This window comes from Protopterus annectens, chromosome 6.part0 (assembly GCF_019279795.1).
Source record: "Protopterus annectens isolate FY-2018-M chromosome 6.part0, PAN1.0, whole genome shotgun sequence".
Classification (NCBI taxonomy): Eukaryota; Metazoa; Chordata; order Ceratodontiformes; family Protopteridae; genus Protopterus; species Protopterus annectens.
In genome coordinates this window covers 1455996023-1456002022 of record NC_056737.1, presented here as the reverse complement: position 1 = coordinate 1456002022, position 6000 = coordinate 1455996023, and positions in this window count along the sequence as shown.

The window sequence follows — 6000 nt, the reverse complement described above, 5'->3', positions numbered from 1 at the left end:
AATTATTTTGTTGCTGGGCAGAACTGTTGGATACAGTGTGATTAAGGCACTTTTAAGCAGTTGTAAGCGGGTTTGCATGGTGGTACGCAATGCTAACTTCCTGTTAAATATACTTACAGACAGCCTTAAAAGTGCTTAATCTGTGTAGGCATTGCTTAGCACCATGCAAACAGGCTTAATACCACTTACTACTGCTTAAAAGTGCTTACTCCCACTTACCCCGTGCTAATTTCTTTAAAAGAAAAGAAAAAAGGGGTGATAGGTAAGTGGTGAAAAAGGGGGCATGCAGAGGGAAAGACAACAGGGAAAGTAGCTAGGGATGTGCATGACATGTGTAGGAAAAGTCCATAGCTGTCCATTTCTTCTACAGCAACAGCTATGCATATATACTGAATCTGGAGGTAGATTTGGAAACTCAGACCCCTGAGGGAGGGGTGAGGACAACAATAATGTGTTGTGAAGCCAAATAGACCAGATTACATGTTTCCAGTGGACACATGTGCAAAATGGAGAGCTATGTATGAAGCAAAATTTATTTTGGGAACGGAGTGCCTTTTTTTTTAAGGTGAGAGTGGGATGTTGGGAAAGGATAGTAGGTATATTTGTGGAGGTAGGTTGGGTAGGAAGACAGACAAGACAGCATACAGGGGTGGTATATGACACATGTGGGGGTAAACTCATTGGATGGGGAGGGGTGTTTGGAAATCGGAAGCCCATGAGCCCCCAAATGGAAACAGTGGGACTGAAGTCCCCACCCATGGGCAGTCACCACTGCACCTTCACAGCCCCAAAGGTCGCTGTGCTGGGTGCTGAGGAGGAGGGGCAGGCTGACCCTCTAATTACACTATGCAGCCTTCAAGCTGGTGTAGCAGATCTCCAAATTCCTTTCGGAGCTCGCTACGCACCAAACCCTGGACCTGGTTTTGGGTGACAGGATCCTGTCCACACCCACTCCCAGGGGGGATGAGCCCCATCCACTGAGGCAGTTCCACCCAAAGGTGGTGCAGGAACAGTGGACAAGGAGGTCTTGGGGTGGGTCCCAGATGTGCTGGGGCCCAGTGCCACAGCCAGATGAGGTGGGAGAGGTGGGTCCGCTGGGACCAGCCTTCCCAAATGTGCTATGGTGTTACAGTTTTAGAACATATGTGGGTTAGTAATAGTCAACACAATCTAGGATAAGTTATAACAGCATGCATATATATTCCCATTAACCCAAAACAACAGATTTGGAACAGTTGCATAGCAAACAGAACATATGCATATATGGAACCACAGTGGCCATTACAACTGCATGCAGTTTACATTGATAGCAACAGGCCACCAATGATAGTATTTAAATATGGAACATTAATAGAAACACATTTCAATATTTGTTAAACAATAGGACATATGTCCCAACAGTAGGTTTGGTGTAAACATACCCATTGATTTTTGTGTTTAGATTATTGTTGCGGATATGGTGGGGGGGGGAGATGTCAATTAACAACTTGTATATTCTTGCAGTACTCACAACTTTAATGATCACTGCTGTAATCATTACTCTACAGGTATTATTAAAATACCCTGTGGCCTTGGTTTGGGCAGTGGTATGTTTGCACACCATGTACACTTCAACTGTCTTATAGCTAAATTCTACTTCTTACCTGGTAGACCTGTGGAGGGAATGTTTGTTAACACTACCTGACTGTTTCTACACATATTTCCAGATTCCTAGTTAAAATTATGCACATACCTCTCAATCTCTTAATGCACAACATCTGGACAAAGCTTGACAACATGGGGGTACAAATAGGGACATATTTTGAATATTGCTCTTATAAACTTTTAGACAGTTGCTTGAGTAACATGATTTGTTTTAATATACATTTTCTGAAGGATTTGAAGTATGACACTCAAATGTATGTCATTATTTTGTGACTACAATCCTGAGATCATCCCAGTGATTTGCCAGGAAAAAAGAGGGACAGGCCAAAAATATGAGCCAGATATCCGGACATTATGTGCAAATCTGTACAGTTGAGAGGTATGATTATGCATACAGCTTACTACCACTCCCAGGATTTGAACCATGGCTGTGTGTGTTAAAAATACAGAGTGAGCTATTTAAAAACTGCTGCTTGTTTCTTCACTGTTTTCTGAGTCACTCTTGGTTGTACAATCTGACCTTGTATTTACAACAGTCTTATACAGACATTTCTAGACATATTTTTTATGTAGCACAGTGTGGGTAACAGTGGTTAACACAACATTACTATTCAGAGAATGCAACACTAAATGCCATACAATACCAAAGTAAACACAACCAGTCCAGGATTTAGAACTTTATTGGCAGGCAGTTACGGTTTTATTTAAATATCACCTATATGGGACTATTACTGTCAAATTGTCTGGTTTATTCAGTATAACCCATACACTGTTTTTATACTGCCAGGTGACTTTCCACTACTTTATATTTATTTGATATGACTACTACAAGCAGGATTGTTACTCACCAGCCTCATAATGCAGCATTTGCAACCTACTGGCATGGGATTCCTGATTCGCAGCCCGCTCAGCTACAGCTGTAAAAGGAATATAGAAATGTTTAGGCATACCTATCCATCACATTCACAGGCTGGACTTTGGTAAGCAGTTATTGATATGAATATTTACACACTGCTGGGACATCACCCCTCTGCCTTGTTTCTTGGACCCACTCATCCAAGAGTTCCCTCTTCCTCCACTTCAAGTCGGCATAGTGCTGCCGGACCTGCTCACCAGTCCGCGGGATACCTGTGGCACTGGTGAGATCATGGGCAAAACAGTCCCAGGCTTCTGCTCTATATTGGGAGCCATGGTACTATTGGCCCTGCAGCAGTCTCTCATCATGGTTATTTACCAGGATTCCTACAATGACCTTGGACTCCTGTATGCCCCAGCACTGCATGCGGAAGCACATGCCCTTGCCAACATCTGTTATACTGCTTACAGTGGGAAGTTGCAACCAGTTATGAGCTGTATTCCCACCTGCGGGGTTTAAATATGGCCAATTTCCCACCCTTTGCCATGATTGGATGGTTTTGAATATGCTGAGCTAAGCTAAGCTACGGGCAAACCTGCTTAGCTAAGGTTGGCAGTGCTTAAAGGGGCAGGTTCAGCACTGCTTACCAATGGGCAAATCCAGTTATCTGGGCTACTCATTGCTTTGCAGTCATATTTACACAATGCTTACACCTGGCAAGCAGAGCTGTGCAATGGTTAGCATTGCTTATTTTTTTATTTTGTAGACTATCTGCTGTATGGGTTTGATTTATCATTCATTACATATTATACATTTGTTTACTGTCCCTGACATCCCACAATGTGCTTTCATTACATTTATTCATGTATAACTAAAAAACTGCTCCAAACCAAAACCAAAAGACACGGACACCAAAGGTTAGCACTTTCATTCACTTTAATATGCTGTGAACTTCATCAGAAAAACACTCTAACCACAATAAAACAGCATTTAAATATTTAATTAGCAGTCATATGACTGAATAATCATAGTTTAAAAAGAAAGCTCATTTTTATAAATGTAAAGAAATATATACAAAAATCCATATAGTGGAAACAGTAGAAGAAGAAAACATAATTAAAAAGTTTTTTGTACATTCTAATAAATGTCATAAAATAAAGTTTTAAAAAAACTTTATAACTTAGTTTGCAAAAAACACTTTATGTTAATTGTGTCATTTAGACCTGGTGCAACATCTGCACCCAAGTAAATTTGCCATAAGGAGTCTTTGCATTCTAACCAGGTTTTGTAATCACCTGAAAACGTTTCTTGGCTGACAGTATCTATCAATGAAAAAACAATTTTTTTGAAGTCAATACACATACCAGCACGTTTTGCCAAAGCATTGGTTTGTTCTTTTTTCTTAATTGCTAAAATATGTTCATAAATACGTCTTTTTAAACACCTTGTAGTCTTTCCTATGTAATAACTTGGGCAGGATAAACATTGTAAAACATATACTACCATTTCACTTTGACAAGTGTAATATCCTTTGGCCCAAAAAGTTCTTTTTATGTGAATAAATTCCACTGAAGATGTGTTACTAATGTACCTACACTGTCTACAGTTTATTCATGTATGACTATATTGTATGGGGCACTTGTGTTTATATGGGAGTTTCAAAACTTTATTAAACTGACACCTCAAATCTGGACCTACTACAGTACTCTGGTTAACAAATATGTGTTATTTAGTAGCTAATTATAAAAAAAAATGTTTATGTACTTTCACATGTAAAATGTAAATTGAGTACATTGGGGATCAAACCAGGAATGGTTGTTTGCAAAGCATACGCTCTAACCACTACTCTGAGACAGTACTGCTTATATTGAATGTCTCTTGCTTTTTAACTCCTTGTGCTGTTTAAGCTGGACTAAGTGTAGCTAAGCAATGGGCACACCTGCACAGCTACGCTTAAACTTTATTGCATGTATAAACAAATTATTTGTTGTGTTTTTTTATTTGTACCCTTTAGAATATCCATGCTAATGCTGAACCTGTTATTCTATCAACTTTCTGCTTTGTGGGATGATTGTCACTTATGGCTTTGTCCACATTCCTTACTCTGATGGGTTGGGAGGTGTACCCTATGTGCTTATGCTAAATCTGCTATTCTATCAACTTTTGCCTTGGTAGGCATGATTGTCCCTTATGGCTTTGACCAGATTTCTTACCCTGACAGGATGGGGGTGTTATGAACATATTTGCTCATTTTAAATTGCCGAACAGCAATTCTGGTGTGCAGGGAGCATGTGTATTGTGAGAGCACTGCTCTCAGACACACCCCTTGCACTCATACACAAAACCATGTCCGTTTTGCAGTATGGCAGCACACCTTCATGAATATGCATGGGGCACTGCCGTGCAGCAAGGGAACGGTCCCTTCCATGCAGAAATAAGCTATTCTTGTACAGATGTTTACTGAATCCCAGGTTGTGCTTAGAAAGGTATTTAAAGGATTGTTAGACATAATTGCCACAAGAGAAATTGCCAAACAGTAGCTAAAACAATGTCCACGCACAGATAAACCATAAAAGGACTAGTTAACTATCAGGCTGTATGATGGATTTATTCTTGTTTATTGTGTTTGTAAATGGATAATGTCCACTAGGAACAGCTGCTTATTTTAAGCATGACATGATTCCATCATACTTTACCAAAATGCATAATTTAGCTAACCCTGCTTAAAGACTATCCCCGGGATTCAATAAACTTCCGTGCAGGAGTAACTTATTCCTGCATGGAAGGGACTGTTCCCGTGCAGTATGGCAGCGCACCATGCATATTCATGAAGGTGTGCTGTCTTGCAGCAAAACGGACATGGTTATGTGTACGAGTGCAGGGGGTGTGTCTGAGAGCAGTGCTCTCACAATACACATGCCACCTGCACATTAGAATTGCAGGACGGCAATGTAAAACAAGCAACAATGCTCATAACACCCCCAACCCATCAGGGTAAGAAATCTAGACAAAGCCATAAGGAACAATTGTCCCTACCAAGCCAAAAGTTGATAGAATAACAGGTTTAGCATAAGCACATAGCACACACATCCCAGCCCGTCAGAGTAAGGAATCTGGACAAAGCCATAAGGGACAATCATCCCTACAAAGCAGAAATTTCATAGAATAACAGGTTAAGTATTATCATGGATATTCTGAAGGATACAAATAAAAATTCACAACAAATAAATTATTTTTTTTATATATATGCAATAAAGACTTAACATAGTTGCACGGGTGTGCCCATTGCTTAGCTATGCTTAGCCCAGCTGAAACGGCATGATAAGTTAAAAAGCGACAGATGTCTAACATGAGCGTAAGTGTAATAATGTAGCAGTTAAAGCTTGTGCCTTGCATGTACTCATTCACGGTTCAAGCCTTACCACAGCCCTTTCCATTTTGTATGCCTAAACATTACACATTTAATTTTATGTACATTTATGTAAGAAGTAGCTATTTTT